Consider the following 21,803-nt stretch of genomic DNA (forward strand, 5'->3'; position numbering starts at 1 on the left):
CTTTGAGTACCTCACTCAGAAGAGAAAGGAAAAAGAAAGGCAAATCTAATGCAGGCCAAGCACCTGGTTACAGGGCTCTCACCCAGCCCAAGGAGGAGCCTGTTCTACTCCAGTGCCCAACAGGACTGTCTGGGCTCCCAGCCTGGCACTCCAAGACAAAATTAAGTATACCTCTAGCCTTTTAGTTGCACATCAGTTCTGCTTCTGCAATATAAGGCTATGACATCTTTAATGTGTAGGGGCATTGTCAAGATGAGTTGGTGGAAAACTGCTTTTTTCAATCGTAGGGTCTTTATTTAATTAAAGCTTGAAACCACTTATAGCCAAGAATTTGATTTACAATTAATCATGCACCTTGTGTAGCTGATGGACATGGTCATAGAACTGCTATTATATCTGTAACTTTGGGGCAATACAGTTGTAAGAGCTTGGAAGCTCATGACGTGCTTCAAACAGACCAGACCACTAGCACGCAACAGAGGTAGGCATATTAATTACAGCTGAAAATGCATCCTATTACCCCTTCCTTGACATTTTTTTCTCAGTGTTCCCCAGCCCCAGTCATGCATAGAGCTCACTGCTGTACTGACAACTCTTAGACATGCTAACACAAGGTTTTTGACTAAATCCAAGATATAAAAGATGTCAATCAGTGTGCGTTTGGAACATGGCTTGAAAAGTTTCCATTCACAGCTAACATTGGGTTCTAATGAGTAGCAGAGTAAGATTTGTAGCCAACAAAATGGCTGCTTATACATTCATTGTAGTGGCTAGCGGTCTACTCCTGTATTTTTTCTATTTTTTCCAGGACATGACATGTCCGATAATTGAATAATAGTATGTCTGACTCAGAGAAAATCTTTCAGCTTAGATAGCAGGTGTTTGATCAAAAATATTATCTCAGCCATTGACAGTTGTATATTTCCAGAAAGCAGAATTGCTCTTACTTTTTCTAGGTTGCAGATAGAGCTGACAAAGAGAATTATATGTTAAGAATACAAAAAAAAAGAGCAATGCATGCTACAAAAAAGCTTCTAACAAAAATTGTGATCCAATTTTATTTTATATTTATAACATAATCTGTCATCATCAGCACAGTGTGGTGCTAATTTATAATAACAAAACAGTCTGAAAATGTGTTCTAGAGTAATGCATATGTGTTTAGTGTCCCATCTATATTCTCATAAATCTTTAATGATAGCTTGTAATGAGCACCAATCAATATAGTCTGAATATGGATATTTACTTAGATTAAATATACTATTTGAAAACAAAAAGTGTGCTTGGTAGCATGAAGAGATTGGATAACTCAAAACCAGAGGTTATTAAATTAAATCAAAAAAGACTTCAAATAAAAGATGTCTAAAAGACATTTAATAATCTTTGTTACCAATTCAGAAACAGAGGATAGATGTGCTGCATCAATTATTTGCTGCCCTTGTTCTGGTTAAAACATTGGTTTGAGTGAATATTCTGCAGCCTGCAAACACAGAGAGCTGCATCTGAGCTTGGTCATGTAGCAGTCACACAAAACCATCCATTCTTCACATTGTGCCACTCCTGTGTCTGTTTCTCATCTGGCCCTTAAACAGTGGAGAGCCACTGCTTTAACAGAACCACAAATCCTTTCTCCAGCAGCCACAGCTCTGAGCAGCAGCAGTGAGCAGGGAGGGAGTTGTTGGTATTAGCATGGCACTGGGAGTGAGGATGAGGAGGAAGGAGAGTGTAGAGCTGGTGGTGGAGGAAGATGTCTCCGTTTTCTGGAGACCCCTGGGTGCTGCAGTTCCTGAAACAGAGCAGGCACACTACTGGCCCAATAGAATCATGGCCTGACAGATGCTCTGGGAACTAGTGATTTTCTTTGCTGTTTCAGGCTGACCAGATCCCTAGCGCATAGCTGGATGCCAGCACCTTTGAGGTGTTTGTTGTTTTTAACCCACAGCTCTTGGCATCAGATATCAAAATTTCCTGATTTAATATCTTAATTCATTTTGCTGTTAGCAGGAGTTCTGCTTACTAGCTCTGGAGACTATCAGGAGCCATACCCTTCTGACAGTGTTTCAGGTGTAGGAAAAATGAGTCTGTAGATGACAGAGCATAATGTATGCCAGGAAAAATTTTGAGTGCTGTGATCATATCTAGCCACCGAGACATAGAGAGCTACTTAAACAACTTCAGAGAACACGTTGCAAAGACTCAGTAGGCTCTAGAAGTTATAGGATTCTGTTGCTAATCAAGGAACTACTAGCAACAGTTAAAGGCATCTCTCTGATCGGTTGTTTTTTTCCACCTCAGTTCTAAACTTTGGAATCATAGAATTATTTGAGTTGGAAGTGACCTTTAAAGGTCACCTGGTCCAACTCCCTTGCAATGAAAAGGGACACCTACAGCTCGATCAGGTGCTCAGAACTACCAGGTTTCCCAGGAACCTTCTCTTCTGCAGGCTGCAGAGCCCTAGCTCTCAGCCTGTCCTCATAGAGGAGGTGTTCCAACCCTTGGATCATTCTTGCTTGTATCTATGACTCTACAACTCCGTGAGCACACTTTGTCATGTGTTTATGTAGAACAGCTGGATAATTTGGAAGAAAAAGGGATGAGGAAGTAAGGAGAGGGATTTAGAGATGGAGGTTGGGATCTTGTGCTGAGCTTCTCAGTTTTCTGAGGTTTGCAGAAGCCATAGCTGGAGGTGTTTTAAGTGCCAGCACCAATTTCTGTAATTGCTGATCCCTGCTGCTCATTTCACAACGCTCTCCACCAAATCTCCCTTTCTTCTGGCAGGCTCTTTGTCAACTGCTGTTGTTCCTAATCCAGTTCAGTGTGCAAAAGTCCTGCTGACAGTGCAGCAGAGAGGCAGGGCCAGGCTGGGACACTGTATAGAAATTTGAAGCAGAAATGTAGCGCAATTATTAAAAAGTAAAATTTAGTTGCTAGTGAGAAAGGTAAGTCATTAACGTTTTTTCCCCAAGTATTATATACTCGTAACCTCCTGCATGCTGAGGTAAGCACTGCTTCTTTCTTTTGTCTCCTGGTGGAGCTGGCATTGGCTTCCTTGCAGCTCTGACATTCAATTAGGTGTTGCAATTAATACCCCTCAGTGTGATTACAGCATCTCCTTTGCTTGTACATTTCACTGATCTCTAATTTCATCCAAGATTTTGTGGATAGAAAGGGAGAATGGAGAGGTGTTATAGTTTTTGATTCACAAAACAACCGTGCAAAATGCAGCAATGCTGGCTGTAAAACTCTAGTTTAGGTTTCCACATAATTTTATCTTCTGAAATCTGATTTCAGATAAACTCCAACTAGAACCCAGGAAAACCTATTGCTCATCACAGCTAAAGAAAACCACAGAGTTCAGATGCACCTAGATTCTCTTGAAAGGTTCTCAAACATGGGGAGCTCAGAAAAGATTTTAGTGTATTGTTTTCACTCAGTGCCTCCATCGCCATCTGGGTGAAATTGGCAGCTGGGCAGCAGGGCAGGTACTCATCCATGCAAACAGGAGTTCAAACCAACACACTGTTGATATATTTGCTTTTGTCTGGCTTCATCCTCATTCAAACTCATGAAGCCTGCATTCCTGTGGATTTTTGTTCCCAGTAACTCAGGTAAATACGGGCAAAGGAGACTCAACCACTGGAATAACACCCAGCATAACCACTTGTCACACATCACGTGTCTTCCACCCACCTGCGTCCTTGGAAGTCAGTTAAGACTCGGGAAGAGACATTCAATTTCTGTTTTTCTATGTTGTTCATCATTTCAATTTCTCGCATTTGTGCTTCTTTATACTGCAAAACTTTGAAGGTCATTTTAATTGCACTCTTATTTATAAATTGCTTACTTGGCCACACAGTGCCAGTCACAGCAGATTAGATGTAAGGCTCTCTATCTCTGCCTTTGTTCTATGGAAAAGATTGATAAGTAATTTACTCTCTGTAGAATGCTCTACAAATGAGATAAGTGACTGGGAGAAAGATTTTTTCATCTGGAATTATTTTCCACAGAGAACAAATGTGGGTTTTTTTCTGACTACAAACATCAGGATCTAGGGAGCAGAGTCTCAAATGGAGTAAATTAGCAGAGTCAGTGCTGATTTACACCAGATGCAAGTATTTTTCCTGTAATGTTTTGTCTAGTTCTGTAATTTTGTCTAACCCCTAATTCCTTCTCCCTGAACTTAGATGCTGAACTCCTGTTTATTTGAAGATCTGTTTATTTACTTTCCGGCTTGCATTGTTTTAGTTGGGTTGATTAACATACTATACTTTTCTACCATGTTCAACAGAATATATGCTGCATGTTTAAGTTCTCATTTATAGTCTACATTTGCTTTCTGGGATACTGTTTTGCTGAAAATCAATAATAAGGCGATTTAGGAAAAAATGTGGTTTGCTCTTAACTCCAGTTAAAGAAACTGTGAATACTTAACAAGGGAGACCAATCCTGCTGCCTGTAAGCATGGGGATTTCTTTCTGGCTTCGATAGGACTTAGTGGGGTACACAGACTCCAGAGTATTAATCTGCTGTCACTGCTGGAAGCTGGGACTGTCTAAGGAAATGATGCTTAGCTCTGTGTCAATCAGTTCAGCTTCAGTAAAAAGAAAAAGGTTCCCAGCCTTCTTTCCAGATATTAAATATAGGAATAGGATTTTGTAACTACAACTCCTAACAGAAAGATGGTTTTTAATATCCATTCTAAAGGCTTCTGATTTTTGGTGCTTATTTGTCAAATCTCTAGCTGTAGCACCTGCTGAAAACTGGGCAGCTTCCAGAGTGTTACCCCAAGTCACACCAAACTCTGGCTTGGGGACACGTGAACGTCAAGCTGTATATTACACATCAACAACACCATTGGTTTGAACTCTTTAGCCAGTAAATTGGCAGACAGAAAGATCGTGTGTAAACCTAGACTGAAGACGTGTGTGGCTGTATGCAGCTTGGGGGCCTTTTTTCTGGAAGCTGAAAGTGTTTGTGAAATATGAAAAAATGTTTGTTTCAATACGTAAATGGCATTGTGTGCTAAACAAAAGTGTAGCTGCAGTTCTCTCTATCCCACACACTAACCGATGCTCAGATAAATGCATCTTATTAATTTATTATCATTTAATTTCGGTGGAGTTTTATTATGCTTTTCATTGTTGTTGTTAATATGTGAAATGCTGTTAATCAACCTTTATTAGTGAATATTTGATTAATAGCTAGCAGATGTACTTGCCCCTGTGTATATTATGTTAAATGCAACGTGCCCACATATAATTCATTATTTTAATAACACAGTGGGCTAATAAATCAAAGGAACTCTTGAGAATGCAGCAGAAAGAATTACCAAGGGAAAAGCTGTGCATTGTTTTAAAAAATAAGAAATTTGTGCATTGTTTTAGGTATGGCATAGACTTGATCTGGTACCTATGACTCCCGGTATCACATTAATGTGGAAATGACTAAGGGCTTGTAAACAACAGGTCTTTCCCCCCTGACCCCCTTCTGCTAGAGAGCAAAAATCAATCCCAGACCCAAAGACCTTACAAATCCAAAGAGACAGAATGGGTAAAGGGTGAGGAAAAGGAGCAGCAAGTACTGATGAGCATGCAGTAAGTTGTCTGCAAATATCCTTTTCACTCTGTGATGTGTGTAGTTTTGTAATTTCAGCCTTGCTAGTGATCTCAAGTTACAAAGGTAATAGCTACAAGAGAAGAGCAAGGAAGTTGCAATAAATAGCAGACCAGCAGAGAGGGAGAATATTAACTGGTGCAGGGAGCAGCCAGGCAGCACCATCAGTGTCCATCAGTGCCTAACTGCAGCACTGCATTGAAATGTGTGAGTGATGCTCAATTTGACCACTCTGATATTTTCCTTAATAGGAAATCACTATCTATCCAAAGTTTTATGTTCAAAATCTTTACTCGGTATTAATCACTGACAATCTGTAGTGACAGTTGCATTATTGAAAGAGCCCTTTTTGGTGACATATGTCATTCAGTTCCTGAAACAGATTGAAAAGAACTTTCCAAGTGGAATAGCTCCATGGAGGTAATAAATACTTTGATCCAACAAATATGGAACCAAAGTAGAGAAAAATGAGATAATTTGCAGAAATTCAGAGACTAAGGTGAGAACTGTGCTTTAATTCCTTTAGTCCCATAGCAGCATTCCTTCCCTGCTCTAAATTGCCTATTTCTAATGGAAAACATCTTATTTATGACAGTAGAGTAGTTGGGGATATGTTTAATGGCAAGTGCTATGAAGTACATGTAGTGTAACACACACATCCAGCAACACAGCTGTGCATGTGATTTACTGCTCTCTGTTATATTTCACAGGCTGCTTATTTTTGCTGACCTTGGCAATGCACTTGATTCAATGAGGGATTATCAGATTTGATGGGCCCTGTATTTAATTCTGTGGCTTGGCTGAAACCTACTCTGCTTTGCATTGATTTCCATGTGCAATTAATACATTCATCAGTGACTAATGCATGCAGAGATAATATACTCTACTCATTTCAATCTCTCCTGCATACATTTTAAATCAAAGTAGCACCTGGTGGCCAAAACCTCCTGAGATGTGATGGATTTAAGGTGGAAATAGAGCACTAAGAGTTGCTTGTGTAATACTGTAGTAATTTTTAGTAGTGAAACAACAATTCCTTAGAAACCTGCGTAGTTCAAAAGCTTAAACACCTTCACATCATCACTGTCTTTCCATGGCTTCCTTGTCCTGTGCCTTGCTCTTCCTCACAATGCAACAGTGTTGAGTCAGCTGGAGTGCAAAGGAAATGATCCCCCTGAAATGTGAAACGTTTTCCCTCTGATAAGCCTTCAAGAAGTGACCCTTCTACAATTAATTGATAACAGCAGGTTGCATGGTCGTGTGGATACTTTGCATTAAGCTGGCTCTGAAACAGCATTTGTGCTCCTTGAGGAAGTATCATCTACTAGTCTGAGTTTGTTTCAGATTTAAAAAAAATGCCAAGACTTCTTGAAAGCCTCAGAGATCCTTTTGCAATTAACTTTGCTGAAATGTTATTTTGCTCTTTCTGACATATTTCATGCATCTTTTTGACAGGTATAATTCAGCATATAATCTGAAAGTCATAGCTACCTAAAACATTTAATTCATACTTCAAGACAAACAAATGTTTGGACCATATTCAACCAGTATTTTTTATACCCAGTTATAAAGAGATTGATATCTGTGTCTGAAGCACTTCAATTCTGTCAAATCTTTGTTTTCAGACATTACATTCTTCCATTTATAAGTGCTCCATCCAGTCAGCTCTGATGTGCAGCGTCTGAAGTTGCCAAGTTTTCATCTGCCCAGTATAGAAATGGAGCATGACTGATAAGAGTGTTTTGGTGCTACTCCTGTCAAACTTCACAGAAATGAGACTATTAGAATGCAAACCCAAATCCTCTCCCTTTATTTTTTCAAAAACATCCAAACTCCTTCATCCAAATAAAAAAATTGCTTTGTACTACTGCCTTTGATATCCTATAGAACTGCTTTTAGAACTCTACAGTGGGCCTTTAATTTCTTCTAGATATGAAAAATGAAACTAGTGCTGAAACCTAAAGCTTCTTACTGATATAAAAGAAAACAAAAAAAACCCCACCAACCACACAAACAAAAACACAACACCTCCAACAAAAAAAAATCCCTCTGGCTTTTATTATCTGTTTGTATTCTTACAGTGCTGTTGTTATTACAATTGCCTGTGAAACAGTAATGGATGATGTCTTCATCATGCAGTAGTGTGGCTGGAAGTGTTACTCTCAGTTTGCTGTCAGATATTTGGGAAAAAAAGGTAGAAAAATGGTGAGGTTTATCTCACATAACTTTAGATATATGACATGAAAAGTAGATTTCTGGGCTAAATAAGGTGAACTTCCCCTGTATGCAATAGAGAGAAGGAAATTTCTAGGGGGTGATTTATCATCCTGTGGAGGCAGCCCAGACAACTCAGACAAATACACAGCTTCCAGAGTGACGTGGGAGTCCAACTGATCTGCATAATCAAAACAAGGTCTCCAGAACTGTAGCCCAGCAATAAAGCTGCATTCCAGCATACGCCTACTGCAAGTAATCCTAGTTGCCACTTCTCAGAGAATATCACATTCTGTAACCCTAGGAGCAGAGTAACTGAATTATGTGGGGATATTAACCAACCAGACGTATATATTCCATCAGCTCTTCCAAGTCTTCTTTGTCCACTCTGAAAAAAAGAGCTACTCACCTCTGCCAAGAGTTTTCATCCATTTTGCATTTGGAGATGTTTTACTGGCTGCACTTTCCCATGCTTTTTGAATCTTTCTTCATTAGGAGCCTCTAGCATCTGACAGGTAATTTGCCTGCCTACATCTTCCTCTATTAACACTGCCTTCAGACTGAGCACATAGGAAAAAATGGGAAGTGGATGTTGTGCTATTTAATGGAGTACCTGTCCCTCATCCTCTTTCAGTCTGTCACATGTCCTTCCCACTCCCTTCCTATGGCTGTATTTGAGGAAGGAGAGTTGCTTACACCTGTGTGGATGTTTCTATTGCATATTGCACAGATGTTTGTCCTAAACCAGAATGTGCTACTTGTTATTCAAAAGGATTACTTCTGCAGATGTTCCTACCACGATGCCCTCCTGCCTTTTCCTCTGTCCGTCTCTTGTACACGAACAGATTGCAGTGAGTTTTTCTTTTTTTCCCCTCCAGAGAACTAAATCCCAAGACAGTGCTCTGGGTTTTTCTTTCCTTATTCCTAAGCAGCAGTTCGTTCAGGCATACATATGGCTTTCTCTCCTTCCTCACCATCTGGACAGATGTTTTCTTTTGACTGTACAATCTTAATCCATGGGAGAAATGAGAAAACGTCATGATTTGTTAAGAAAAACTGAAAAAAAAACAAACATTTTTTTCTGATGCAAACTGCTTTTCTGTTGTGTGTTCCTTTAATGACCTGATTTTCATATGAAGGCCAGTTAATATAACAAGACCAGAAAGTTTATTCTCATTATATATGAACCCCAGTGTGATAAGTGCTGTGCAAATGTGCAACAAAATTGAGTCTTCCCTGCCTGAAACAGTTTCTGCACAAAAAAGGACAGCAGGCAAGTACAACAACCAGATGAGAGGATTCAAAATAGTGATGAGATTTTTGTGTTCCACATATTAAGCAATGGTCAAAGAACTCCTGTCACCTAATTATAATGATTGGTTTATAGGTAAATGAGAGGTAAGAAGTTATTAGAAATAGATGTCTGGTTAAGTGCAGGCAGAAAATGCTGAAGATCTACTTACCCAATCATACTGAAACCTTCAGAATTATTTCTGAGCTATTTTGAGGTCAGCATTAGCATCATTTTTTCAAGAGTTCAGATTCCAGTATATGTCTTTGCTGTTATGGGAAGAGGAATGGGGATACATGCGGTGCCTGCATGAAAATATGCTTTCTTGAAATTAAGCTATTTTCATTTCTTCTTAATTTCTTCTCAGAATTCACTTTCTCAAATTGGAGGTAGCATGAAAAGATGGATATTTATGCATGCATGTGGTCCCCCCCGGGTAAAATGAGGCCCTAATGTGGGAATGTTTCATGAGCAAGCAGCAAGCTGAGAGCCGTGTTCATGTACATGTGCAGGGCTTTTTATTTGATGTTGTCTGCCTCTGTTAGAAACTTAAAAATGAATGAAAGAATCTGTCTCTAAACCCTTCGTTCTTCACTACTCACCATATAGCTCTTCCTAAATTAATGATTACAACCAAGATTTTAATACGATACCCTTATCTTTCACACCATAAGCATCCCACACACTTTCACACCTCCCACCGTGACAGCTGAAGGAGCAAGAATGAGCACAGCCCCAGTGTAAGCAAAATCAAAGAGATTTATTCAAGGGTTATACAGGTTTTGACGCAAGAAATTTTCTTGTGACAATGGGCTGTTGGCTAACATTCAAGGTGATCTTCCCTGAGCCTCATTAAGCTGTCTTTAGTAGTTAGGCTTAAAATGGGAAGCTGGTGGCTTCCTAGCCACCTGAAAGAAGAAAGGATGAGATTCATCTCTGCTTGCAGTTCTTTTATGGCTGAGTAAAGTGCCTTGACTGTTATTCAGAGTGACTGCATACAGAGTGAAGAATGCTGGCTCCAGTGAAGTCTATGCAAGAGATATAAACTGTGTTGAATTAGCTCTTCAAATATTTTGATACCCTGCTGCATTAATAGGCTTATTTTTCTGCATGACCCTGAGCAGACCCAAAAGACTATTGGTGTGCTTGAGGCACACAGTAAAAGGGATGAAAAGTTAAACTTTTTCTGGTACTAGAATCAACAGGGTTTCTGCTGTGACCTTCAGATCTGGTTAGGAATAAGAGCTTTATTCTATAATAAGATATTATTTTATGGGTGGGAAGGAGGAAAAACTTGTATAGGAAGAACTTAGGTGGTCTGCGGGATTCCCAGCACTTGGGCTGTCTGAAGGATGAACCCTCAGAATTGATTTTTTTCTGTCTTTGCTTCTGAAAAGCATCTAGAAGAGGCAGGGTCAGAAAGGGCAACATTTAGCCAGTGTTGCCAAGCCCCAACTGCTGCCAGATTTTCCTAATCTCTTTAAATAACGGACAATGGGGCTGAACAAAATGCATACCCCAAGATGTTAAAAGCCTCCTTCTTTTCAGACATTACAGACACAGTGTCTGTTTCAGATACAAGATTCCAATGATAAGTGAAGAGCATGGATATAATGGATTTACAGCAAGGGTGGGGAGGCAGCCTGCAGGCCATGGGCCTGAGGAATAGCATTCCCAAATGGAAGTCCACAGAATTAGTATCTCTTACTTTTGGTGTTGCCATTCTTGTTGGGTGAGAGATTTCTCTTCAGGTACTCTTAGTATAAGTTGTCTCTCAAGACTTTCCATCTCCCAGGTGCCCTTCCAATAGCCTAGAGATCAAGGTTAAGGGGTTGGATCATTGGGCCAAGAGTTGTTTTTCAGAATTGTTTTGAGTATCTGAAGTCAGTGTGGATGTTTAAACTGTCTGCATTACCCACGGTTCATCTCTGCTTTCACTGTTCCTGTATATAGTGGAAGCAACGAACTTCAAACACTAATTAAAGAGCCTGGTGCAGGTATCTGTCTAGGATAACCCACTGAAGTCAGCTGAATACACTGCACTTTCTTACTAGATGAATGATGGATTCAGAAGCACAGAAAATCTTCTCAAGAGCATTATTTTCATCCTCGAAATGTTATTTATTTGGATCAGAATGGATCTTTTCAGCGATAGTGATATTCATCAAAACCCTGCTTTGTGATACAATATTGCTCTTTTATTAAGCCATAATACTAGTAGATTGTTTTAAGCTTTATGCCATGAATCTCTTGCAGATGAAATGCTGCATCGGGAATATCCATATGATAAGGAGATTGGAGGATGCTTTTCTGCATAACTTTATCATTCCAATGGTCTGGAGGATTTGGATGATTGAAAACCAACAAGTAAATAAAGCCCTATCTATTACACAGCCAACTGTTGGTAAGTGTTGAGTGATGGGGAAGAATGTTTAAATGATCACGTGAGGCTAAACGGTGCTGCATGGACGGAGTGACTGAAACAGCATTTTAATCAAATCTGACAGCTCTATTGCATTATAATTATAGACTGCCAGAGGCGCTTTTTAGACTATCAGTACTTTTGGGATAGTTTGCATCTAAATTAAAATTGAACTTCAAAGCAGCTTGATGGGGATGTGTTTCCAAGGAGTTTCAAAAACGTGAAAGACACCAACTGATTAGCATTATGCACTGTACCAGCTGGTTGCTACTGTAAAAAAAATATAAAGTAGCAGCCATGCTGATAATCAGAAACCACTGTCTTGAATCCTATTAATTCTCTTTTGAATTATTTATTGGAGGGGTTGTTCCAGTCATGCACTTCCTTTCAAATGTTTATTTAGTTTCTCTATAAAGGGAAAAAAAAAAAAAAATGGAGGAAGAGAGAGAAATCTGGAAAATCTCCAAGGTTAGCTCACTAGCAATCTGTTTAGATGTCCTCTTCTCCACCCAGCCTTGCTCTGCTAAATATTTATGGCAATGTTTAACAAATAAATCTCACCCACCTCCCCATTTACAGTAAAACAGAAGAGTGAAATGCTTTAAGGGAAGATTACCTCTTTTTTATCACAAGAGGGAAGGAGATACCATGAAAATATTTTAATTTCTGGAAAACCTGAAGTTCAGAATTGCAGCTGCATCTGTCTGTCCACATTACAGATGTTCTGCATGAAGCTTCTATTCTGATCCCACCTCTAGACACCACCAACAAAGAGGAGTTCACAGCTCCACAGTGTTTTCTCCTTCTTGTCATATTGTGTAACCACATTCTCAGGGCTCAACTCTGTCTCCAGATACATACGTACATACACCACTTGGCACGCTGTAAAATTCAGCCAGTGTCTCAGCCACAAGCTGAATCAAAATGCATTGCAAGGCAGGCTGTGTGCAGTAAGGAAGGAACAGGGCTCTCATCTACTAAAGTATGTATGTTTCTCAATGCATTTCATATGGAGATTAAAAGTTTCAAATATCTGTGTGCTTGTAATGCCAGTTTCCCATCAGCTCCCGTCCTTTGACTCATAGTGTTCCATAATGAAGATCTCTTAATTCTTTATACTTTGCTTCCACCCATTGTTGGATTCACTTAGCTTCAAATTCTTTAAGGGGGACTGTGGTGAATCAAAGCAGTGTGTCAGACCGATGCACTGTTCAGCAATGGCTAAGGCTGGACTCTTCAAAACAATACTGTGAAATTGCTATGAGATACATGGATTTTATTTTTCCCATACACTTATTCTTGGCCAAAACCAGTCACTAGATGGAGCATTTACAGGAGGACTCACAGGTCTTTAAATTTAATTGAGTTTGATGACTGTAGGTGAAAGAAATGCCAGTTATATAATTTAGAAATGTGCAGTTTGGCTTCTATATTTTCAATACTGTCAATTGCTATCTGTGAGCCCTTCTGAGATTTGCCTCAAGATACTGGATCTATTTGGATGCTTCCACAGTTATCTGCCCACCTACAGCGCCAATCTGTATAAAATTGCTGTATGCAGAATCTATGTAAACAACTTGTGCAAGAAATCTGAAGCTTACTTTACCACTACACCAATTTTTAACAAATAGAGAACTTTCAGCAGAAGTTTCAGACCTTTTATGTCCTTGATGCATTTATTCTTACTCTGCAAAACAATGTGTTAGGAATAACTCTGGTAAAAATGCAGTGTTTCTTTGGTATTTTCATTGTTACTACTTTCTTGCTGTGGGAGACTTTAGATGTTTGTTTATATTCATGATAACCTATTTATGACTTCATTTACTGGCAGTGCATGTAGTTAATAGCATATCGGAACTCTTTCCATAGACTGTCCATAGGATGGCATCATGCCTATTTCTTAAGCCAGAGCTTTAATTCTCACAGAATTAGTTTTGGTAGTTTCTCAGGGAAGGAGACAGAAAAAAAATGCATCTTTCCTAATTATTTTCTTTGAAATTATTTACTGTTTTGTAATAAAATGTGGAGTACTTGTCAGGTCTCCTTCAGCCATCATGCACTTCCTTTTCCTCAGACCATGGGCACACAGAAGTATGCAAGCAACATAGGCCAAAATTGATCATCACTGCAATTATACATATGGACCAAGTATTGCATGTAAATATGGATGTTGGTTTAAATAACTGAGCAAACTTTGGGCTCTTACAAGCTGCAAACTTCTACATGCTGGATAGCAAGGTCTTGACACCACAAACTCAGATTTTAGTGGCAGCTTTGACTAATTTCATTGCAAGTTAGCATGCTGAGCAGTTTAAACCTGCAGAGGTTAGACATACATACTTATCTTTCCTGACTGTGGCCAGTTCCCCTGCCTAGGCCCTCCTCAGAGTGCACACGGTTACACAAATCCTGCTGTATGGCAGGAATGAGAACACCCAGTAGCATCTCTGTGCCACGGCCATTCATACACCAGCCTCTGTGCATTGCTCATTTGATCTCTCTTTGCAGTCCAGTTGCCCCTCAGCTGAGAGCTGCTCCATTGCAGACAGCCTCACAGACAGACTGAGGGTGCTTCTCACTGAGTTCTGCTAGCTTTTCCTCTCAGCTGACACAGATACTGTGACCTGGTAGCACAGCAGGATTTTGTTTTTCGTAATTCCAGTGGTGTTTTTTGCTGTTAGAATTACCATCACAAATCATTGCCGCAGGAGTTCTTTTCAACAAGAAATGACAAGTTATTAAAGAAAAACGCTTGAAGACATTTCAACTGAAAGCTGGTATTCCCGTTTACCCCTTGACAACATATCAGCCACTCTCTGAGACGGGGCGAGGCAATTTTCACAGAGCCTTTCTGCTTTACTGCACTCCCTCTCCCTCCTCCACCCACTTTTCTCTCTCTTGCCAACTGCATGGAAATTCAGAACATTTCCCCAGAAATAGTGTTCAGATCTGAAGCCTGGATACGTATGTGCTGATAGCTTGTAATTCTTGACATAATTCTGGTGGCTTCAAAGAGTACCTGCCAGCTGCTGGCCTGGAGCAGAGAGGTTCATACTGCTGGGTCTGAAGAAGCATCAGGCTGCAGAGCCCCCCACCCAGTGGAAGCCATTCAGTTAAGGGCACACCAGAGCCTCTCTGAAATGGGGATTTAATGTAGGTCTGTCCAGCTGGGAGTACATCTTCTACCATCTTCCCACTCTGGCAGTTTGCTTTGTTCTCACTGACCTGCACTTGTCACTAGTAGGAATCAGCTTTGGAAATAGGCCTGATCTGACAGAAAGTCATGACGCAGAGTTGCACACAAATTTCCGTGTGCCAGCATTACTTCTACTGTGGCATGTCTCTTTTTCATGTCCCCATTTCATATCAACTTTTTATTCCTTCCTTTCTTCTTAACCAGGTTGAGAGCCAGCCAGCATACAAAGCCATGGGTAGGAAGATGTTTGCTTGTGTTTCTTCCCAGCAGTGGGGATGGGTGAAATGTGCACAGATCCTTTCTCTTTCAGGAACCTCCATTTCCCTGACTAAAAGTATACCTCATGTAGAAGTTTCAGGTGGTAGCAACTGTTAAGAGATGACCTAGTAATGATCAGCTCCTGTCACTGATTCACACTACATTATGCTTTTGATTTCTGTAGCAATGTTATATAACTTTTATACAGTGGTTTCTTCAAGCTACACTCTGTATGAACAGTAAAACGTTATGATAAACATGGCTTACTCTTAAGCTGAAGCTCAGAAAAAGTGGGGAAAAGTGAAGTTAAACTCCTCCTTGTTAGGTAACTACTTGTAAGGGGATTTCTTGCACTACAGGGGCACATCCTTCAAACTGAACCATGATGTTAGGCTTTCAACATAGGATAAGACATATCACAGAAGTGTAACTATATTTCTGTTGGCATCATCTTTGATTGATTCCTCGGGAACATATGGAGTGCACTGAGTGAGAATAGATTCAGTGATGCTCTTCATGTCTGCTGGCTGGGAAATAATTGTAGCAGAAAAAGAAGAAATCACCAACTTGTGCTGGCATGTTCTTCTGCCTGCTTGGATTTATATATTTAGCTATCCATGGCCAGCAAAGCCTTGGCAAGGAGTGAATGCAGATTTCAGGCAGCTCTTCCTGAGTGAGATGTGGTGGTGACAACATACTCTCATGTCATTTGGCTACAAGCAGTTGCCATGATTCTATTCAAAAACAATGAAATTGCCAGAGTCGCCAGTTTTCTGTTCCTCTATGGCACATAACAAAACAACGTGAGATGGTTTGATGAATATTGCAACCAACTCAGACTTAAATGGTATCGGCTGAGTTCCTGGTTGCCACAGAATTTCCACTTAAGCCAGGAGGAAGGGCTCCCTGTCCATTTCCCCTCACCTCACAACCCTGCAGCTGTTGCCCTTTGCTCAGCAGAGCCGCAGTGTGCAGGGCGGGCAGTATCAACCATGAGCAGTAAATCAGTACTTCATCTGCTTCATCTCCACATGTTTCTTTGGGAAAAGCAAGTGGAGCTTTTCATTCTTTTCCTCTAGGCCTATAGAACCAAACGGGGATAAAGGAGTTCTGTCTAAGTGTGCCCGAATGATTGATTTTAAAAGTGTTTGTCCTGCTTGGACCTGATGGTCTTAATACTAAAAGTACTAAATGCTAATACATGGTAATGTTTGTGCTAAGGTGTGAGGTATTATTCACATTAAAACTCAGAAGAAAACAGAAACAATCCAGAAGCTTTGGGAAAACAGTGCTGCAGCATCAGCGTAGGGAAATATTATTTGAGATCACATTCAATTGCTGAGAGGTCTCCAATTTAAATGGTTGAAGAAGGCACTACTCAGGCATTCAGTCTGAGTTCCCCCAAGATTAATTTATTATCAGGGTATAAGTGATGGATAAAGTAAGTTGTTTATAGGAGCAGCTTGCTGGTGATAAAATCAGACAGGTCTCAAGCCTGCCAGCCCTCTCTGTGACATGCTCTGTTCAGCAAGGCTGCACTTATGCGTTCTTATTATAGGGCTGTGTAGAGTGACTTACCTCAGGTGAGCACCAACACTTGCAAATCTATTACCTTGCAACACTGGGACATTCCCATTTGAGGAAGCAGCTGTTAACATGTCCTTAGCAGTGTTTGGGAGAACACTGTGTTCAGGAGTACAAGTTCCGAATAACCACAGAGACGGTAGGAGTTCAGAGTGCCCCATGCAGATGTGCATGGTAACTGATGGATACCCATGGGACCGTCAGGTGTTTCAGGTTCAGCTCATCTCTTAACTTACCATTAGACACTTTTCCAGTTGAACACGCTTTGGGTCTGAAATGCGGAGGAAAGAAATGAGCAATAGGAAAGGGAGCAGAGCCTTTCTTCTGTGTATGGAAATTATTCTTCAAGTGTCTTTGTTGACAGCTGGCATGGCACAAAATAAACGTAGGTCTATTTGCAAGTAAGCAAGAATTAGCATAAGCAGCAGCTGCTGTATTACCAAAAAAACCCCATGTAACAATAAAGATTTTTTTCTGCCTTTAGAAACAAAGGTAGGTAAAAAGCTTGCATGAAATAATGAGTTAGTTAACCACCTGTTAAAGTTCTGAATACCAGCAACATGAAAGAGCCATTTGTTGATGGCATAAGCGTTCTTCTGAATCATATTTGCTAATTAAAACTGAATCTATACTTATGATAAAAGAATGCAAAGCAATATCAAAAAAAGTTCTCTTTCTTATTCCCTCTCTGTACCAAATTAAGGGAGTTCCTATGCTTGCCTCAGTTGCTTTCTTGCTGCATCCAGATAGTTGTCATTGTTTTTTCTTAGCTTGCTTTAATATGATTTCTTGCTCCTTTTCTCCACCTATATAGCGCATAAAGCCAAGTCAGATCATCAGAACGTATAATTGATGATGTATAGCCAGGTCACATTAAGCAAGATAACTTTACGGTCTTTTGTCTCTTACAGACTTCCCTGGTAAAAGCTAGTTAGTAGTGTACTCAGCAGCACTGTCGTATTTTAATAAAAACTAATGATCCAGTTCAGTAAAATGCAGAAACATAAGAAGCAATTTTAAGTGTATCATTTTAGATTGATGATGCTTGAATGTGTATCTTAATCAGTTTCCAAAGGAAGGTAGTTTACCTGTTCAATTAACTTTTCGTTGTAAGTTGTACATTCAGCTCTCTGCAAATGCTATACATTAGCCTATCTAGATTCTGTTTACTATTATGGCTCATAACTGGTTTTCATTTGTTTGGAACTGAAGCTGTTTGTCTCTGAATATTTCTGGCATTTAAAAAAAAAAAAAGAAGAAAATGCAGTAAATAGCCCTATTTAGGAGTTATATAGAGCTTTACAATGTGTCTTGAAATCAGGGTAAGTCTTTCCAGGATACATTTTAGATCAGAATAGCTCAGAGTCAGATCCTGATACTGTTGCTTGCCAGAATATTCACTTTGTTTCACAAGTCAATAAATCAGCTCAGTAAAACATTACCCCTACTCAGCAAGGGCATCAGAATCTTATATGAAACACACATCATATCCCTGGAATGTGTGCCCTGGGGTAGGGTGTGTATGGGTGTACTGCTACATCTGGTGATGTGCTTGTGGCTGTGTAGCATTTTAGGTCAATACTGCTCCAGGTCTTCAGCTTATGCAAAATAATCACTGTCACATGTCCAAGAAATGCCATTTCTCCCAGCCAATTTTTGGATTTTATTGAGGTGTGTTCTGGCTCTTCCAGCTCACCCAGGTAAGCTGAAGTGTTGCTGGGCTGGTGCAGCACTCTCACTAGATATTGCAAAGGCATATTTTGAAGAGAAAATTATAGCTGACTGAAAGCAAGGTGCTTTCTTACTGTTGGAGAGATGTGTGAGGAGTAGCAGTTTTTTGAATTGCATATATGAAGAGGTAGCTGAATGACAGGCTCACGAAGGCAGCCACACACATAACAGACAAGCCTTATTTACATGACTGTTAAAAGATGACTTGCAGTTTCTACAGAGAGAATTACAGCATCCTGCTTTGGTGGAAACTATTTCTTCCATCTACTCTTTTCAAATTTTCCTCTTAATTGAATATTGTAAGGTTTGAGTGGAGCTGATTGCAAAGTCCAGAAGATCTGAAGTCCTAACAAAACCAAGGTGTGGAGTGGAGATTTGTTCCTTACCACCATCATAAGGAAGTCTTCCCTCTTATGCATTTCAAGGGCCTTTAGTTTCGTAACACCACAGGAAAATTCCACAACAAAACCCAGAACCAAACCCCAGTTACTTAAATGCTGTCCATTAGCCACCAGACCATAGTTTCTCCTTCTGCCCCTTCTGTTTATTTTTGTAACTGACAGCTGAAATGAAGTTGATTTTCAGGATTTCGGGAAGTTGATTATTTGAGTACATCATCACACTCTGATTTTCCCAATGCCATCACTTCCTTACCTCTTAAGAACCCGGCAAAGACAGGAACTTGCACAGACCCAGTAATGCAGGCACAGGTCACTTACTTTGCTCGTGTTTTGACTTTTTCTGCTCTTTTGTGCTTTCCCTTCCACTCTGCCAATCATTCAGTCAACATTTTTATTCTGCTGTCTAGTCTTCTTTCAGTGAATAACTTCACTATCTGCTAGGGTCCTAATAATTTGCTGCTTTTTTGTTTTAATGAAAAAGCCCTATTCTCTTGATATCAGGCCTCCCAGAGCTGGGAGCATGCAAGCCCCTTCTCATCTGCTTGTTCTCTGAAACCCATATTCCACAGGGATTCTGCGATCTATTATTCTTTCCTTTCTGCCTCTGCTGCAGCCAGTCTTGAAAGGAGGGCACTTGAAAAGAGAGAGCAGCAGCAGTATGGCTTATGAATTCCTGGCACACTGCTTTACCCTGAAGGATATATTAAACAATAAGCGTTTTTTAAACAAAGACCTCTAGTAACCTCACCACGGGCACTGACTCTGCTGATAGATTATTAATTTTAGGCACTAGCTTCAAATTATCTCTCTGAAATACTGCTTGTCTGCTCGTAATACTTGGTCATCAGAAAGATATTACATCTTTCCTAAATGCTACCTTCCTTTGGTATTAGACTGCTTAAAGAATATAAACTTGGGTTTCTTTAGGTAGTAATAGCCCAATATTCACCGCAGAAAGTGAAAATGAAGTAAACCATTACAAACCCTGTCATTAGAGCACACAGTTAACAGTCATGAGAGGAATAAATACCATTAAAAATTAAAAATGATTAAACACAAAGTGTCACATCACTAGTAAACAATAAATGTATTACCATTTTCACACTAAATATGTAGTTATGCTACTTTGACTCAGACTTTCTTCAGACTCTTACTCTAAACAACTGCCTCTGTTCAGATTCTTATTTATATTTATTATCCAAAGACAGTAAACATTCATCATTTGTCTCCTAGGGACTGTGCCAGGCACTTGCAGAAAAAGAAATGGTTTGGGATAATAACTGTAGGATGATGCATGCAATTAAAACATCATGCCTTGTTCAAACCATGTTTCAACAATATGTGTTAGGTTTTTTTTTTCTAAGTTGAATGTTGCCTGTTTCTGCATTTGAGAGCCAAGACCCCTTCTAGCTGCTACCATCAGGTGTCTGCAGCTGGACCCCCAGTGCTGTCCCCAAAGGAAGCTTCTGGGTGAGGGTCCATGGTTGTGTTGTGTGGGAGACTGCAGCTGAGATCTATCCAAGCCCAGGATGGCTGTGATGGGAGGTGGAGGGCTGGAGGCCTCTGGAAGCTGCAGGCTCCCTTGGGTCAGAGAGTGAGAAGTAAAAAGTGTTAGATGGAGGAAGACACATTTTAAGGTATGGAATGTAACTATGTACATTGAAATAACCCCATAGCCATGACTGATCAGCTGAGTTTATATTAGATGTTAATAATCATTCCCATAAACAGCCAAGCATGGCTGAATTTTGCTGAGCTGGGTTTTGTGTACAACTCAGGAAAGGCTGGTCTGTGTTTATTTTGTCTCAGTGTAACTCTTGGTGCTTTCTCCTAAGCATGATCCTCCTCTATTACTGACTTTCCAAAAGGTTTTATGGTTCATAGCACTGATACCACTTTAAGACATAGAACAGTCATTACTGCTATAATGCAAATCATAAATATAATTCTAGCAAGATGAATGGGACTCGAGAAAACAGGCTGCACTTCAGGGCAATTATAGCAGTCCTGGATTTTGGGAAGATAGACAAGTATATGTAAGTAATATATAAGTATTTGTAGTCATCAGTGTTTACTACCAAAAAAAAAAAAAAAAAAAATTCTACAGCTGTGCTTCTTGAGCCACATTACAAGATTATAATCTTATGTGTGCTATTACTGTGTCTTTCTTTTGCCTGTTTAGTTGAAGGCAATTTCCCTCGATGTGATAACTTTACCTTTAAACATCCAGCGTGATTCTGAATTTATAGGGGGGTATCAGAGGCTTCCATCATGCTGCAGAGCTGGGTTCTCTGTTCCTGTGCAGCCTTGGTTTGCAACATGTTCTATCATGAGCAGAGGAAAGTCACCATTCCTCCATGCCCACAGGGGAATGAGCATGGTCTGCTCTGTTAATGGCTTTGTGATGCAGTTGCCAAAAGGACTTGTATGCCTGTTTGCATGCAGAATTAAAGGGTTGTGCAACTCTTCTAGGTCCATCTTTCATAGCACTTAGAAGAGTTGCAGACTACAGAATCAAACTTTCCCAGTCTTCAGTTGCGTCCCAGACCTATCTCAGATGTTGCTGCTCCATTGCAGTCATTAAACTCCTTCCTTTGCCCAATGAGAAGGCTCTTAAATTTTGCATTTTCAGTGTGGTAATTATCTTAATCATATTAAAGTATAGAGGAAACTTCAGTGAGGATAATAAAACCATACTTCTCTTTTTGAGAAAACTTTACTTCCTTTCATGTTTATAACTTATTGCCTGGACCTCTCCCACTAATAAGCTTTTAATGATCGTTCCCACTGATATCACAGCAGCAGATTCTTTGCATGCTGTCTTTGTTTCCTGGAATAAAATCAATTAAGCTCCTTGTCTCCCTGACCCCATCTTGTATTAAGGCTTAGCACAACAATTAGGAGCACATTATGGTGCTCATTCTTTTATAATTTTGGTTCTACAGACACTGCAGCAAGTCAGGTGTCAGTGCAAAGACGAACTTTGATGCAACACAATGTAGTATGCATATTAAAAGTCTTCAGTGGTCTAATTACTATACGTATATGATTCGCTTTTGCAAGAGTGATTTAATGAGCCTATGACATTTTCAA

General features: G+C 39.9%; 1 long non-coding RNA gene across 3 annotated transcripts in view; it reads left to right on the forward strand.

Moving 5' to 3' along the window:
* LOC107051609 overlaps positions 1–21,803 on the forward strand; it is a 282,400-nt gene that overhangs the window by 145,977 nt on the left and 114,620 nt on the right. For all 3 annotated transcript variants that reach the window (XR_005840128.2, XR_005840129.2, XR_006931552.1), the window contains one exon: positions 11,375–11,522. This is a non-coding gene — a long non-coding RNA (uncharacterized LOC107051609). The remainder of the gene's footprint in view (positions 1–11,374; positions 11,523–21,803) is intronic.

Source organism: Gallus gallus, chromosome 15, assembly GCF_016699485.2.
Source record: "Gallus gallus isolate bGalGal1 chromosome 15, bGalGal1.mat.broiler.GRCg7b, whole genome shotgun sequence".
Lineage (NCBI taxonomy): Eukaryota > Metazoa > Chordata > Aves > Galliformes > Phasianidae > Gallus > Gallus gallus.